Consider the following 17,770-nt stretch of genomic DNA (forward strand, 5'->3'; position numbering starts at 1 on the left):
CAAGTGTGGGTTTGCAGCATTGTAGGGGATAATGGGTTTTGTTCTAAAAGCAACGGGCCTTTTCCACAGTGGTTCTACAATTGTGGATGTTCAAGGGCAGAATGGACAAGCAGCTACAAGAGGAACCCAGAGCAGCTCACTGAGAATCACATTAAGCTTAGGAAATCCTGAGCTGACTGTGCTCAGAGAGTAGAAATGTTATGGAGAAAGATTAAACACGTTTTTTCTATTATTATTCTTCGCCAGGTGTCTGCTTTTGGCCCCTGCTGAAGACCCATTGCTGATGCTGYCAACCTCCTCTGAAGGCTCAAAAAYATCCRTTCCCCAGYGACCTTACAGACTCAGCTKCACCATGAGCATCTTCTACACATTGCAAGTCTGAKGAGAAAACAGAAGATGGAGAAGATTATTCACCAGAAAGGAGCTCTCTGCATTTCTGTTAATGCCCTAAGCAGTAAACAGAGACAAAAAGCTACAAAAATTACAGACCTGGACATTGGCAGAATGATTCCCACAGTTTTCCCACAAACTGGATGTGGTTTACAAGGTGGGACAGAGAAAATCCCAGTGTGCCAAGTTCAGACACTTTRTGTTGGAATGAGGATGTGTTCAACACCTAATTGACCCATAATCTATCAGTGAAACAATAGAGAATAAAATTCCCAATATAATTGGGTTATAAATCATTCCTTTGATACCAGGACGTAGCAATTTATTTTGAGTATCTGARTGTTTATTCTGAGGAAATACAGTGGTTTAGCTATATTTAAACTCTTTGGCTGGTGCTTAGAGGGGGAAAATGACAACTGTGCAGAGTGATTTATTTCTCCACTTTTCTCGGACTGTGAAGGTGTGAAGGCAGAGCTTTTAAAAGTAATCCTTCCAGGGGCCCACAGGCACTGTGCAAGCACTGTCCCTGCTGGTCCAGCTTCCACTCAGACCAGATGGTGATGAGCAAACACCTTCATCCTCCCCACGGTGCCTGGCATAACATGTTCACTGCTCTTTGAAGTCCATTTTGCCCTCAGAATTGTACCAGAGTTGAGTGCCCCCTCACAATAAATAATTCCCACATGTACACAGCATTTCTCATGTCACAAACATTCCCTTACATTCGTGATTTCTCTGTGTCATATGAACATTTTGAGCTGTGTTTGGGTGCACAGTGGACACAGAGCCTGCTCAGGGCCAGGTGGGATGGTCATTCCCCAATGTCCTGGTTTGTCAGGCACAGCCTTTACTTCCTCACAAAAGGAGCAGAAATGGTTTCTCGATGCAGTTTCTGCAGAAAGTCCTCAAAATTGGCAGCAGGACTGGTGTGACATAAAGACCAGACCTGAACTGGGGCCRAGGTCAATAACTGTGTGAAGATATTTTATGACAGTTTTGTTTGAGCAGAAGTTTAGCAGATAAAATGAAAAAAAAAGCTTCTCCCATCCTCCATGGGAGGAAAAGAAGCCACCTGTCAACCCTTTCCCACAAGCACATGGCCAGGACAGAGAACAYGACTGGCAATTTCCCTTTCCTGACACTTATTTCCACATTCATCCCTCCAGGAAGCAATAGCAGRGCCATCCCTGGATTTCTGCAGCTGTTCCATGGCTCTCTCTGTGCCAGAACAGTGACCTCGGTGACAGCAGACAGGAAGCAATACAGGAATATCCTCCCTGTGCCATGGATTTACAAGAACAAAATACCTTCTGTGGCTGGCTTTTCATCAGCACAATGGCACAAAAGGAATTCTGAGGTTCAGGAAGCTCCGTGTAAATGTCCAAAGCAGACAGAGATGCTCCCAACAGACAATGAGGCGCTAAAGTCTCTTGAAAGGGAAAGAGAGGGAAAGGTAAAATTTTGCCCCGTGCTGTTATCAAAGGAAATCTGGCAGCACYGGGCTCTAATTGCAAATTTTGTCATGAAAATGCAGCTCTAGGGAAAAAAAAAGAAGCAAGAATTAGAGCTCTTTCTCACTGAGATCATGGAGAAGGGGTGAGCAGCAAGGATCTATATGATCACAGTAATCAGAATGGATTAATCATTATTTCCCCGTTTGGGCAGTGCTGTCTGGAACTGTATTTTTAAAGCACATAATCCTGATGGTATATCTCTTCTGATTAGCCCTTCAAAAGAATATTCATGTAAGTTGGAGCTGAAGCATCTCTGCTGCAGAATTCTGATGATATAATAGGGCATTATAAATAAATGATTTATCCAAGTGAAAKAAGTCCAGCTATTTAGGGCAGGTCAGAGTGACAAGTTACTACGGCATCTTTAGCTAATTTTTACTATCTCTTAGGTCAGAGAGATCCTGTTTAAATGCAAAAGTTCTTTGTAACTGCAATTTGCAAAACAAYGAGAGGAATATGCACAACATGGTTTGCTGATAAAGCAGAATTTTGTCAGAGTAGGACATTGTTTAAAGCTTTACCCTGGAGGCACCAGCTGTTTTCTAAAGCACTGCTAAATGACAGAAGAAKGTACATTTACACACAATACAAGAATAAAACCTGGAAACCTTTTACTTGTAAATAACTGCACAAACACAAGAAATCTGTGAGCCCACAGACAGGATAGTGATTCTAGAGAGACACTGACCATCATTATGCCCCTTTGTCAAGAAGGGAAAACCTCAGGGGGAGGAGATGAGACAGCAGCTATTTTATCCTTTATCAGTACACAACCACCAAAGGTGCTGATGTTCAGTACTTACCTTTCCATCCATTACTTCCCCGCGATTTTTTCCCTCTCCTAATGTTGCAAACTGCAACTGCTTTTGCAACAGTGTGAGTGATGTTTAATGCTTAGATGAAATGAGAGCTGGGGGCAGAGAGGTATTAAATGCAGAGATGGCACTGTTCTAACAGGCTGTCGGCCTTAGCTCTAAGTGTGCTATCAAAAATTAGACCAACAAAATCCATCAGGAGAGCAGCAGCTTTGCCAGCAGCWGTTRMAAAGGAAATAAGGAATAAGTCAAGSCCAGTAACTGCTGTTGGGATTAGACTAATTTATAGGTGGTGGAACTATGAAAAACATGAAACCACTCACAATATCTTTAACCAGAATGGGAGGAGGAGCAGAAAGGAAGCCACTGAGATTTGTTTCTTTGCTTGTCCTCCAAGCTGTGGAAAGGAGGTGGGAGAGAAGGAAATCAAGACATGACAATGATGTATTAACAACAAGCAGTATGATGGACACTTTTGTCCCACATCCCTCAAATCTGTGGTGCTGATGCTTCACAAGCCAGGCCAGGCTCCTTCACAGCAAGGAGCCAGGAGTTCCAAAGTGAGAGGAAAAAAGGGGTGCAGAGACAGMGAGGAGAAAACAYRAGGASCAACATTGACCTGAGCCAAAACAARCAGAACMATTTGCCTGAAGGAYCCTTKGTTCTGACACCATATGTGAGTTCTGATCACACCAGCCASATCTCCAGGACAGACAATTCCTTGTACAGCATCAGAAAATCAGTCCACTCTGMAGTTGTGATTAGTGCAAGAGAGAGAAAAAGTAAATGCAATCTGGCCAATTATACACCGAGGAGAAGAGGGGAAAACAAACAAAAAGCCTCTGAACCTGGAGGTGTCAACACAAACGCAAAATCTGATAATCTTGTTTCCTTAATGTGGGACTGTACCTGGTGAGCTCAGAGAATGCTTGCAGGAGGTCAATACCCAGCACAGTGGTCACCCCAAATATAATGTGAAGGCAGAGCCACARGGCTCCAGCACTGGGATTTGTTTTTCCATTCTTTTATCTGCAGTGAAGCCTGTGTTGGCAGCAATGTGGGAAGAGCCAATTATGTTCCTGTCAATGGCTGCAGCACATCCTGAAATTCTGCATCCCAAGGTCTCCAAAGCCAGGTCAGAGGGGTTGAGGCTGAACACACTGAGGAGAACCTGGAGGAGTTTAACACCCTGTGGACCTATTACAAGGGTTGGAAAGCCCCCAAGCTGTTTTATTCTCTCAATTTGTTCACTTGAGCACAGTTCAGCCCACTCCACTGTGCAGAACACACACACACCTCAGGACTGCAGCTGCAGTGGAGCTGAGCATCAGTGCAGGCAGCACAAAACACCAGTTTTGAGACCTGCTGCTGCCGGTACAGCTCTGGGAGTGAAACAAGAGRCAGTGGAGAGCCTCTCTTTGCTGTTCCTGGTGAAATGAAGTGTTACTGCCCACCGAGACTCTCCCTGTGCTCTGCTGTTCCAATGCAATTATTMCCCCACCCTCAGCAGTGCTTTTGTGCCCTTCTCAGCCCAGGGGCTGCTCTCTCTGCTGTGTCTGATCTTGCAYTGCCACACAATCCACAGGAATCGCTCCAGCCAGACCTCAGCAAACCACATAGAACAGACCAGAACCAGAAAAAAAAATGCTGCTTTCCTCACTTCAGAACAGAGGGAAAGTCTGGAGTGAAGAGATGCTCCAACTTGTTTTCTAAATAGATTCTTTTCACACTTTCCAATTACTCACTCCCAAGCTTCATAAATACCTGCAGGGTCAAAACACTGTCCTGAGGAGCTGGAGCACTGACCTGGATAAGTGACAGTCAATACAGAGTCCTTTCTTTGGAAGGAATTGCCTCCAGTACAATCTTTTGCTCATTCAGTCTTCTGTCTCCTTCAAGCAAAATCTGCCAGAACTGACTATTTGCAATTTATTTTTGTCTTCTTCCTTCTCTATTTTATTTTGTGTTTTGTCCCAGCCTCYCCTCTCAGAGGTGTTTCCCTGGGGAAATTCATGTCCCTTGTACTTTTTGCTCTGTGCACATAATAGAACATTATCTGCATAATTTACCTTACACCACATGTTGTCTTCCTTCTGGCTAAGTGTTTATCTAAAATAAATATATTTCCTCATCATGTGCACGGAGAAAAAGAGCAGACAAGCCTGTCTTATGTGAGAGCTTCATAATACCCAAAACCTGAACCACCAGGAACGCATTAGTTCAGTCCTTCAGGTCAAATGTAATTGTAAAGCTGATCCTCTTCCTCCTCCTCCTGCCTCTCTCTGCATTTTTCAATATCTAACGAAATCCCCACAAGCTGAATCCAGATAAAATCTGGAATTTAAACACAGCCCACAGAGCAAGAGATTTCAATGAGATAAGTTAAAAAAAAGACAAAAAAAAAACACCATCTTCCTTTAACATCTTTTATCACCCCTTTGCACTGGCAGGGCAGGAAACAGCAGCAGATCTGTGGGACTGGGAAGGGCAGAAACATTYTTCACGAGCTAATTATCATGAGTAAAACATCCAGATCACATGGCAGAGATTTTGCCTCTATTCTCACTTTCCAGGGGCGCAGCTGCCAGCCAGTGCAGCTCACAGGGTGCAGGGGAGCTGACACAGCAYTTGAGCATGTTTTGGAGTTAAATGTGCTGGGGCTGTTGTGCTCCAGTCAATCCAATCTTCAGCCAGCTTCTCTCACAATCTCTTGAGCGTGAGGACAGAGCTTTGCTGATGCTGCTGAGATTTCTAGGTGATTATAGCTATGTGCAAGAAAATTTGACAGAAAAACAAACAAAATATTGAAGCCTGAGGTTTCATAGAAGGCCACAGTTTGGGACTTCCTTGGAGGAAAAATGTTTTTTCTCTGTCCATGTTTTATCATGTCCACCATTCTCCCTTCAAAGCAAAAGTTTCTATCTTGTGTGCTCACCAGGGCCAAGAAGACAGTGTGAGAGATGACCCTGTGCCATCAGGAATAYTCTCAGGACACAGACTTGGATTGCTCCTTCTCATTCTTCCTGTGTTTAACAGTTTCTCAGTTTAAATTATCTTTCTACGAGTGTAATGTGATGATGGGAATTTGTCATGAGTTGTAGGCAAAGGTAACTGATTTATTTCCTTCAGCTTGTATCAATAAAAGCTCAAACTTTTATCCCATTTGGGGCACACCAGACCTCAAAAAAAAGGAAAATAAAATAAAATAGGTGAAACAATTGCAGAAATGCCAGAGGAGAGAAATGAGAACTATCTAAGACCATGATCTATATGAGGCAACAAGGGAGCTGCTGGTCCAAGGATGGAGAGAAAAACACTGGAGAGAGCATGAGAAAAACACTGGAGAGATCACGAGAGTCATCAATTGTTTAAAGGTTGTTGGAAAGAGAAAGGAAATAATCTGTTTGCCACAACCAGGTGGCAAGCACAAGAAATAATGGGCTTAAGTGACAGCAAGAGATATGAGGGTTAGACTTCAGGAAAAGCTTCCTAATGGTGAGGGAAGTAGGGGATGGAATAGATTGCCTGAGGCAGGGTAGAGTCTCACTGTTGGAGGCTTTTAAAGAACAAACATCCATCAGAAATTATATAGATAGATAGCTGATCCTTGCTAGAGGGGRAGAGAAATGGGTAAAGAAAACTCTTAAAACCCCTTCTCACTTATTTTTTTTTCTCTCTGATCATATAAAGGTGCTGGAGAGACCCCAGCCCATCAAAATCTCAAAGATGTGGTCAAAGAGAACTTTAGCAAAGTCTCCTGTGGTGAAATTGCAGAGTCCTTGTAAACCTTTCAGCAAGCAGGGGGCTGCCCAGAATAACCCACAGTATTATTGTGCTGAGTGAACCTCTGCCACTTCAGTTTGCAGGATGTTTWAACCCTGGACTAACTTTCAGTAAAACAATTCATTTCACTGATGCCCCAAAACTGCCTGCATGGTGGAGSCACTGAAATGTGCTCCTCTGCCAGCCCAAAACTTTGCAGCACASAAGTTTTTATATCCTGGAGCAGCTTCATAACTGAACACACGAGGGAATGGTCCTGCCAGTATCAGATAAGGGCCCTAAAAGAGAGAGGCAACATTCCCAGGGTCCAGTGCCTGTGTCCCTTTGATTACAGCAGCATAAATATATTATTGTTTGTCAGACTGATCTTTCTCAGTCTGTTTCTTCATATCAGTGTCAGAGATAGGAGCTCTCTGGGGCYCTCTGAATGTGATTACCTTCCTTTCTGCGTGGAGGAGGAGATTCACTTTCATCCCAGGTGCTGTTTTCAGCAGCCCTAGTTTAGTCACTTTTATCTATATGATGAGGAGTGTGGGCTCTMCCACAGTTGTTTCAAGGATGTTTTGAGAATAAACTCCYTGCAACTTCACGCTGCCACCCATGRARGGGGAAAGGTTTGCTTTATCTGCTGCCAAAAACAGGAGGTCCCTGGGGAGTGCTGCCCAAGGTTTCTCTGASCAGGGACTCTGTGCCACCCTTGRGTTGCCCACTTACACTGGCAYRTGCATTTTCCTGCTTTGCAGKGGCATTTRCCACCTCAAAGCCAATCTGTGRYCCTGTCATGCTTCCAGAAACCTCTKCTTATTTTSYRAGTRAGRTGYTYTTCCCATGCCTGCTTGGGAAGTCTCCTCTGTCCTGACATGCCAAGTGCCATATTTTTTTTCCTACAAGTTTTTCCTTGAAATGTGCCCCATAAAAAGCCAGGACCTGCCATGCACCATGAAGTGCTCTGGGGCATGGCAGCAGGAGAGCTGGTGATCCAGGTTTCACCTTTCAGAAGATAAAAAGGAATATTGCACAAGGAAGCACCGGGGAGTCAGTGGCTCTAAATCTGGTGAGAGTCCTGTGGGTGTCCTGTGTAGGGAYTGCAATGATCCCTGTGGGTYCCTTCCCACTCAGGRTATTTTAGGATTCTMTGATTTATATAGCTGTGYTCTTATCCCCCAGAGAAATWCAGCAGGACTTTATTTAAGGTCATAACTTGTCACACTAATATTGGAATGCAATCTTCTSCTTTTTACTTCATTAAAAGCTTCAGGCAAGAGAGATCAAGTTTAACCTTAACATCATTCAGTTTCAAACATCATATAGTCAGGATGAACGAGCTGGAAGGAGAGGCATTTATTTAATGCATTTATTTGTGTGATATTATCAAATTTGAGGTCCAGAGACTGCAATCCTGCTCTCCACAGCACTGTGCACACATTGGTTRATGCAGATTTTGCACCAGGAGAAGAAGCACATTGAGATATGCTGGATGGTGAAAACAAATATTATCATGAGCAAAGCAGCAAGGCRGGGAATGAGACAGAATGAGAGAGACAAATTAAATTATATATCCAAGGACAGAAAGCAAACCCATGCCACAGCAGGGAACTGAACTCACATCTGTTCTGTTCCAGCCCAGCACCTTTTCTACAAGGAGCCTCCCTCAACGTGCTTCACTTGTGGTCAAAATACCAACCAGGGAAAAGAGGAAACAAGGAAATACTGCAGGAAATTTAACCCCACCATTGAGTATTTTTCATGGGTCCAGGTAGTTAAGTTTAGTCTTTAATAATGTATGGCAGAAAGCAATTTAAACCAGGAGAGGCAGGAGCAGGGCAGGGGAGGTAGAGGTGAGTGCTGAAGAGCACAAGCCAAAAGGAGACAATATTGTAGGAAAAAAAAATATGTGAGCCATAATAACAGCTTTTCTTAACAGAACTTAACTAGGTTAGAGTGACCTCTGAGAGGTGCCAGAATTTTAACAGCCAGATTTTAATGTGAAGGATTATGGATATTTCTGTACAAATTGCCCTTGTTTTACACAGCCTGTTTTGCTGAGCACAATGTTAATTTTGCAGCTCCGCTGGAGCAGCAGCTTAGGAGAAGATAAACAGAAAATGATGCCTTCAGCAGCTGACGGATACCTCGGGATACCTCAACAAATCTRTGGGCATGAAGATGTTGGAGACATGAAGGGGGCTTTGCAGCAGTGCAGTCTGAGTGGAGTGGGGGAAGGTGGCAAGAGTTGGGAAAGGATGTGGTTTTTTCACTCTGAAAGCCAAGGTTAAGACTCTCCTGATCTCAAGGCTGTGCCAGGACATGCATTTTGTGCAGCTGTGCCACAGCAGTGCTCTGTTGAGGGATGCACCCACTCCTTGAGGGACAGCAGATGGGGTAGGATTGGAGAATTGGAGTCAAAAGCAATCGGTGATTCCTCAAAAACTCTGCAGCCACATATCCACGGAGGGAGGATTCAGGGTGCATCAGCACCCAGGGGTGAGGGAGCAGGCAGAGCTCCTCCCAAACACTGGGAAATGAGGATGGAGGAAGGAAGGGGAGCCTTAGCGGGGTCTGTGTTCCTCTCTGGCCCAGCAGGTTAGGGACTCCAAATCTGCTCACCCAGACACAAACTCACTCCTTGATTTGTTAGCTACACTTGGCCTACTTCCAGATAATAAATTACTTTTAAATGGGGATATTAAGTAATTAGCCATTAAAAAAATAATTTTCAACTATTTTCCTCTCTTTATAGTTCCTTCTCATTAACACTTTTTCAATGTGAGACAAGTGACTGGCACCCATTCCAATTAAAAGTAAACACTTCTTTTTTTCAAAGAAAAATGATATTACTGTGGTAGCCACACTTGAATAGCACCAATAGATTTTCCTGCCCCAAATGATTTAGCTGAGCTCAGTGGCTSGCAGCAGGGTATTATTAGCTCAGGTACAATCCCTCAGCTCTCCACCTGGCCACAGACATAAATTCCTGCCTCCATTACAGCTTTGCCAATACCATTTCCATGCTGGCTGCACAGCAGCTTTATCGTCGGATAACGCACGTTCTGCAGGAGTGCAGCAGGAGTGACAGAATGGGGTTAGGACACCAGAAAAGCCACATTATTTTTTTATCTATAGGAGCTGCAAAATGAGGTAGGAAAGAGAAGGGCAAAGACAGCAAAGGCTCAGCTCTAGGCTGCTGGTGAAGAGAAAGGCAGACAGAAAAGGGCTGTGCTCGTTCATCCACTCACAGTGGAGGAAAGTTTTCAGAGATATTTCCCACTAGTCTTTCACTTGTTATGCATCAAGGGCAGAGCTGTCTCCATTTTATTGCACTCTGTCATTCAGARCCGGGCTAATCATTGCTGCTGAGGAGCCAGGCAGCCATGGGGAATTCTCTCTTCAAGTGTCCCTCATGCTGCTCATTCACATGCCACTGCCCTGACTGGAGCTGTCTGGTGACTTTGGAAAAAGGACACSGTGAAAAAAGACAGCTTTATATGACAAAGGAACCAAAGGACAATTCTGCCACATCCTGAGCTTGAGTTGAGCTGTCTTGGAGCAGCCTTGGCTCTTATGTCCCCAGCACAGCCTTAGTAGCAGCGTGTAATGAGCTCTGGGCAGGAATTGCTGAGGATAGGGGATGACCTGGTGCCTCACAGCTGGTGGGTTGGAAGCAGCACAGCCCCCTTCACCTGCCCTAAGCCCAGTCCAGCAAGGTCTGCTCTCACTACCTCAGCTATTGAAACAAATCTGGCTGCAGAGTTGAAATGTAGAATTTTTCAGACCACTAGAAATTAAGACGGGCTAGGAATTATATCCTGGAAAATGTTGGGTCTGGATCAGCTGTCTCAAGCAGCAGTGTCAGAGGAGAGTCCAAGACCATCATTCTCTCATCCTGATGTGCCCAGGCAAAGAATGACAGCTCTGTTTAAAAATATGCAATTCTGTATTTCCAAAGAAATAAGAGAAAAAATAGAGAAAGCTTCCTGAAGGTGAGCAGCCCGCCTCAGGGTCTGAGTCCCAGGAGGGTGCTACAGCTGCACAGAGGTCGGTGTTGGGGCCAGTCACTTGAGGGAGGCAAAGAGCCACTCTGGGTTTGCCTGGATTTCCCATGGTCAGCCTTCCAGGGAGAAAAAAAGAGGCCCATAAAACCCTTATGGCCAGTGCAAGGTTTGGAGGTACCTCTTAGCTTCTGAATGGAAAACAGTGAATAAGGAGATGAAAAAATTCACAGGCAAAATAGAAAATTTAACAGGATTTGAAAGGATTCCATTTCAATTAGACTGCCCAATGTGAGTGAGGTGGTCAGCACAGCTTCAGACAATATTTGCTGTAGATAAAGGCAAGAGTTCTTTCATTTGCCTGAAAGAATCTAAAYTCACTAAACATTTGGTGAGAGAAAGAAAGCCTGAGAAAACAAAGGTCATTTYGATCAGCTCAGCATGATCAAACACTCTAAACACCACAGATGTTTTGAGCAGATGTGTCAAACTTCTGCTTCAGAGTCAAAACATTGGGAAACAGGACGTGCCAATGTGCTGCACACCAGGGAAACCACAAGTAATTTCCTTGGCGAGTGCTGTGATCAGATCTGTGTCGTGAACCCAAGGGGRAATGGTAAAAAATGAACACAATTTCAAAAGGGATTGTAGGGATAATTGAGATTTTTCTCCACGGAAAAAGGCTACAAAGATAATGGCTACTGAGGAGAAATCAGAAAGATGAATGAGATGATACAACACAGATGTGGTCAAGAACATAAAAAACATATTTGGCACTTTTGTTTTTAACTTGACATTTGAGGAAACAGTTTGGGACAATSTGCACAATTAAAACAGAAGTTGCTTAGAAGACTTAGAAAGAAAACMCTTTTAAGTGTTTAACCAAAAATAACCATAGGAACTCTGTGTGCTCTGTGTGACACAACTGAAGCCACCAACTAGACCCTCTTGTAAACTAAAAACTATATTTAATATAAGTGCCACACCATGTGATTTCTTACACAAGAGCTTCCAGAACATTTTTTATTCTATTGGTTCATATTGCATTTTCTTGGCAAGTTTCCACCCTCTCCCTTCCATCCAACCAAGATGGATCTTGGTTTGTAAATTCACAGCAACAAATCTTTGTGGGAAGTTTTACCTGAAAGATCTGAGCCACCTCTCATCTCAGAGTTTTGCTCCAAAAACACCACAGAAGGAGCCTCACTTGCCATTGAACAGTGCCACCATGTAAATTAGTTGAAAAAGATCCTGGGATCAGCTGAGAACACTCTGAGCTGTGACTATTTCCAGACAGAATCACAGAATCACAGGTTGGGTTGGAAGGGACCTTAAAATGATCTCATTTTCCCCCTGCCTTGGGCAGGGACACCCTCCACTGGACCAGGTTGTTCCAAGCCCCTGAACACTTCCAGGGATGGAGCATCCACAGCTTCTCACAGCGTGAGGAGCTTTAAAGGACATKTGTGCAAACACTTCAAAGGAGCTTCATTCAGCCATTAAATTCGGATTTCTCTGCCTCTTTCTTAGGGGTCACAAATGAGAGCAATTTACCATGAATCTCTAGGGATCCCACAGTGTGAAGGCAGTGGTAGGTAAATATTTCAGCTCTCTGCAGACATTTCTGGTCTGTTTATCACTGCAATTTCAGGGCACTTATGTGAACCTAAAAGAGTTTAGCAGTTCAACAGAGCAAGACAGCCACTGCATCCATGCTGGACTGGACATGTGTGTGTGTTGGCTGCATCAGTGACCATCACAATGCCCTCAGGTATGAGTGAACCATTCCTGTGTTCTTCCAGCTGACATTTTAGCGTAATTCTACATTTATAAACGTACAGCTGAAATACCAGTGCAGAATCCAGCTCAGTGTAATTCTGAAGCTGAAGAAACACAGTGGAAGTCCTTTTGATGCTGTGGGTTGGGGCTGGGTCTGCACATTCAAGGGCTAACACCCAATCACTGCTCTCCCTGGTCCTAYAGGCAGTCAGCTCCTGAAACGATGACAAATTGGTTTGGAAACGCTCTGATGCACCTGGATGATTTGAGCAAAGTGGAAGCCTGGGGGATTCCCTTTTTTGACCAAAATGGGAAATRCATTTTTATAAAAACCAGTCATGTTACTTTTCTTTTGTTTTCATCACTGAGATGTCTTTGGTGACAATGAAAGGGAAACTTGCACAGTGCTRGGGAGAGTCAGTATCCCACAGGCAAACAGTGATCCAGCTTGCCTCAAAGAGCTCAGTCAGTGGCTTCACTGCAGAATTGTAGCCAGTTTCTACCCTTTCTTTACTCAAATCCATCCCCTCATTACCTGTGGATGGAGTTGCCCTTGGTTTAGGCCATTTTRCAATCTCTTGGACAATCAAATAAACTGAGATATGCCATAACTTTAAGAGTTTTCCCCATGACTGGTTGGGACAAGCAACTAGAGRGGGAAAAGCAAGCAAGTACTAAATCAGATGATAAATTCTATGTCTCACTCCTAGAGACCCTAAGGAAACATTCATTTCTTGGTTCTCACASATCACCTTGTCCCTCAAGCAAACATATCATTTTCTTTCCTAACAAAGGCATGAGTTACTTTTGACCAGTGCTGGGATTAACACCAGCAGCCCTGGGACTCCTAACACAACATTGGCTGTGCTGCTGGGTTATCACACYAATACTCTGTCTAAACCAAGGAACAACTCCTGAACTTAAAAWCAAATACCCTTCTACCCAGGTAATTCACAACCAAAGACCTTTGCTGGACATTTCAACAAATCAAATCTTGGGCTTTCCCTGACCCACATTATAGAGTCATTTCCRCCCCTACTGCAAAAGTGCAAAACTTTCTCCCTTAGGAGCATCACATCAGAGGAGGAGAGATTCCTCCTTTTCTTCTGAACACTTAACAGGATGTGTAATGATCCACTGAKCCTCTTACCAGGAGYTGGCTMAAGGAARGCAACAGCGACTCAGACCYCAATGAAGCCTCAAGGCAGAGCTCWTGTTTTTAACCACWAATTYTTTACRTTCATGTTTTCTGCCTTATTCACAYTAGCAATACCTTCAGGGACCACCAGCCATTCCTCTTTCCCCAACCCTTAGCGATAATTCATCAAGGGGCTTTGTCCAACATTTAATAAAACATTKCAGAAGAGGAGCAGCAGGTCAGMTGTGACATGTGGTCCTTGGGGACAKYCAGTCAGGAGCTGCCTGGAGASGCTCTTCCAAAATCAYTCAATCTCTGAGCACAACGAGATTCAGAAGAGAAGAATGGCACTGCAAGGCCATGGGGCTCCCTACAATCTGTTGTGCTTGGGAGAGTGAAGGGAATGTTCCTTCACTGCCTTTATGGACATTTCCTTTTCCTTTATGGACAAAGAGTATTGTCTGGAGCCCTTCAGGAAGRTACTGTTGTCCCTCATGGTTTCACCATGAGGAGTTTGACCAATCTTGAAACACAATTTATCAAGAAGAAGCAGCTTGCATTGATCATCTTTCTGTACCTCACCTTTATGTTTTACTTGGACAAAATAATTTCACACAGACACCTTCACACACCCAACAGAGCTGAGCCTCTCCTCTGCTCCTGCAGCATTGARTTAATTATGAGCTGCACTCCCTTGCCAGGAAAAGTAACCATCTTGGACACTCTAATCAGRCACACCAGGGCTCAAGAGGATAAAACCAGATATACAAAAATATCTGCAAGATGCATAATTTCAGCTCCCGTTGAAGGCTCCTCGCACAGCCCCCTCGCTGCCTGCCTGCAGGTTCTCCTTCTCCCTCCCCTGTTTGCCAGGGACAACAGGAGGAAACCTGTGTTCAGCTGTTCCCTCTGTGCAGAGATTAATTCATTGACAAGGCTCCTAGGAATGTGCCAGCTCATTAATTACCGTAAGAACGATGTCAGCAAGAAGCAGGCAAGGTGACTGCTGAAAATGGTCYGAGAGAACCATCTATTAGTGCTTGCTACCCCGGCCATTACATGCCAAAATCCGAACCAATAACACCTGGCAGGCGTTTCTCAGCTATGAAATATCACAAATGGCACRCTTTAATATAAAGCACTCGTGTAGATCAGCACTGGGGGAGCAGGCTACAAGGAAATTAGCCCCACAAGCAAGTCAGCTCTGTTCCAGGGATAAGATTATTAAGTTACTTCCAATGGAGTCCTGGGAGAATGATGGGTCTCCCAGCAGTGAAAGGTGACATGGAAAAATCCCAAAGCTTTGACACAGCACCTCATCTGTGTTTCTGTGTCTGTTATTAACAGACAGGGCTGCCAGGAAGTGTCCCATAACAAACCCTCTCTCCCACAAAGGAGAGGCCAGGCTCACCAGGCTGAGACCTCAGCTCAACTCAGAACTTGACTCTACCCTGTCTACAAAGGCAGAGAGATGGCTACAGCCCATTTCAGATCTCACAGCTTTTAGCTCTGCCTGGTGCCTCCCTTTAAGGGGGAACATGAGTGCCAGAAATTCTCTGATTTGCTATTAAAATTCATCATTCTTCTTGTAAAGCCAACTCTGAGATAATGTGCCGGGGATTAGACCTAGGAAATCCATCAAGGCCAAYACTTAGTCACACTCAAGTGCTTTTATGCCACAGTTGCTATGAGGAGCTCTTCAAGAACAGACCCTTAAGAAGATCAGGAGGGCAGGGGGTCTCTCGACTGCTGTGCAATTGAAGGCAGGGCCCTTSCCCAGACTGAGCCCCTGCATTGGTGGTTGAAGGGGCATTTGAATGTCAGGCACTGGGAAGCAAAGTTTTATCAATGCATCAAAGGTTTTGCTCCCCTTAGCTCAGAGGGAATTAAAGGAATAGAGAGAATAAGTGGGAGAAACTCAATGYTGTTTTGACTTGCACAGAGCTCAGAGGAGCTCTGGAGTATCTGTAAGAACAAAAAGAAGGATCTGTGTTACAAATTCTCTGCTTTCATGCATGTCACATTGCTGGGGAATTCATTTTCTGAAAGGAAAGGGCTACATGAGCAGTTGTGGTGTCTCTTGCCACATTCCAAACCATCTACCCATAACCCTTCCCAGTCACCACACTAAATCAGTGGGGGTCGCTTTCCTTTGGTTTCCCACTTCCTTCTGGTGTTTYTGATAGATTTTCATTTTATTTCCCCCCTCTTCCTTTTCTTTGGCCAGTCTCCCTGCAAGCCATARCACTCAGAAACATTAATTTTGTCACCTGATGTAAAAAGGATATGACAGAGCTGTGCTGCAAAATGCCACACATCAAACCAGAAGGAATGCCACAAATAACTGTTCAGATGCCCAAAGAGGGGAAGCAGGATATGAATGRCTCCCAAGCACTCAGCTAAATGCACCAGCACTGCAAAGAAATGCTTCTCTGCCTAAAAATGCAAGATTTTGGGAGGTTTTTTGCACGTGCTGACAGCAAGATGTGCCAGCAGGAAGAGAGGCCATGCCACCCCCTGAGCCCTGTGTCAGAGGTCCTGCAGAGAGCCACTGCCCCTGGGGACAGCATCAGCTGTGTCACACACCTGGAGCCACCCACTGCCTCCAAAAAATCAGCACTTGCTGATGGAAAGCACGAAATGAGTGACCTGGGGTCTCCCTGGGATGTTCAGTGAGGTGTGGGAAGAAATGAGTGAAGGAAATGCTTAAGAGATTCCCCTGGCAGGGATGAGGCAGGACCAGGCTGGTGCTGAGCAGCTTTGGGGGTGTTGGGGAGAAAAAAGCAGAGAAGCCTGATGGGCTGGAGGAGGAGGAGCTGCTTTGGGGGGAAAAGGGGGGAGGATCGGATGGGAGATTGAAGAGACATTTGGTGGGGGTAAGGAAGGTGGAGGGGAAGCCAGAAAGCAAGTTAGCAATTCAGGTAAAATGGATTAGATGCTGATAAAGGCAGCTGGGGTGGRCTCRGAGGACCTGAGATTAAGAAGTGCASRGGGGAGATGATGAGTGTTGGGGGGAAATGAGAAGGCAGGGTCGTCTGGAGCCTGCTGATGGTTTTCAGAGGAAAACAGTCTCAGTTTGAGACCACACAGCAGAACAGATGTGCACAAAACCCCAAGGGGCCCAGAGAAAGGCAGGGCACTGCTAGACCTCCTGAATGGCCTCTGGGATCACCAGAGAGCAAGCCTAGAACAGCAATGTCTGAAAAGCACCGGATCTCAGTGACACTGCAGACCCAGCTGCAGCCAGGCCGGGTGAGATTCAGGGGGGTACAAACACTCTGCAACAGCTCCTTACATCCCAGTCTCATTCCATGTTTAGCAACATGGTCCTCAGCCAGCTGGGCTTAGATCCCAGCCTGCCCAGCAGACAGAGCTAAACCAGACAGCTCCAATCCCCGGGGACATGCCACCACCCTCAGGGGGACTCTGAGTGGCCCTGGTACAAGATTCCCTCCCCAGGGGCAGATAAATGATGAATTTGGCCAGCCTGGGTGGGCCAGACCGGGCTGTGACCYCGCTGGGCTGGACATCACCCGGCCRTGGCATCGCCRGTCACGCTGGGAGGAAAGGTAATTGAGAGGTCTAACGGAGCAGAGAGCAGATGACAGAGAAGCAGAAAAAGCCTTGGCTCCATTCCTTGATCTCTTTTCTGGGCTGGGAATCAACTYGTGTGCCAGTTTGGTCAGGCAAGAGCTGCACCCCGGCTCCTTGCAGGCTGTGTCTCTGTTTGCTTTCCTCTGACATCCYTCAGCATTTGCTGACAGATTCCTGCCCTGCAGGGGCTGCGAAATGGGCTGGAGCTCTCCCTCACTCACAGAGAACATCCCCAGGACCACTGCCATCACAGCAACGAGTGAGGCTGCCATTCACCCCTTAATCAGGGATCCACACTGCTCCTGGATGGATTCTGCACAGAGGAGAGTGGAAAATGCCCCTAAACGGGGCAGTGGATGCTTTAACTTGCTTACAAACACTTCCCCAGGAAACAGTGCAAGGGCAGAAATGATCAGCCAAAAGCAGGAGMGGAGATGGTGCTTCAGTCCTCCTAAAATGCTGAAGAAACACACATTTAACTGCAGCCTAATTGAGATTAACTTAAGGTCTTTGGTGCTGTGAAGACCATGGTTTATCCAGTTTGAGGTACTTTCTCTGACCAGCCAGGTATGGAAATAGTTAAATCACTTTATAAAAACAGAGTTCATGATTCTCACGCTGCTGAGGAAACTTGAGGAAGAAAACAGCAAAGGCAAGCAGAAGCCAGATTTGCAGACCAACTGAGAACTCTCCTTATTCTTGTCAGAGCTTCCCCCATGTCCCAAAGGCCCTGCAGAAACTGTCACATCTGATGGCACCAGGCCACCA

The sequence above is a fragment of the Malurus melanocephalus genome, unplaced genomic scaffold, assembly GCF_030028575.1.
Source record: "Malurus melanocephalus ecotype Western Australia unplaced genomic scaffold, MMel_1.1 scaffold_269, whole genome shotgun sequence".
Classification (NCBI taxonomy): domain Eukaryota; kingdom Metazoa; phylum Chordata; class Aves; order Passeriformes; family Maluridae; genus Malurus; species Malurus melanocephalus.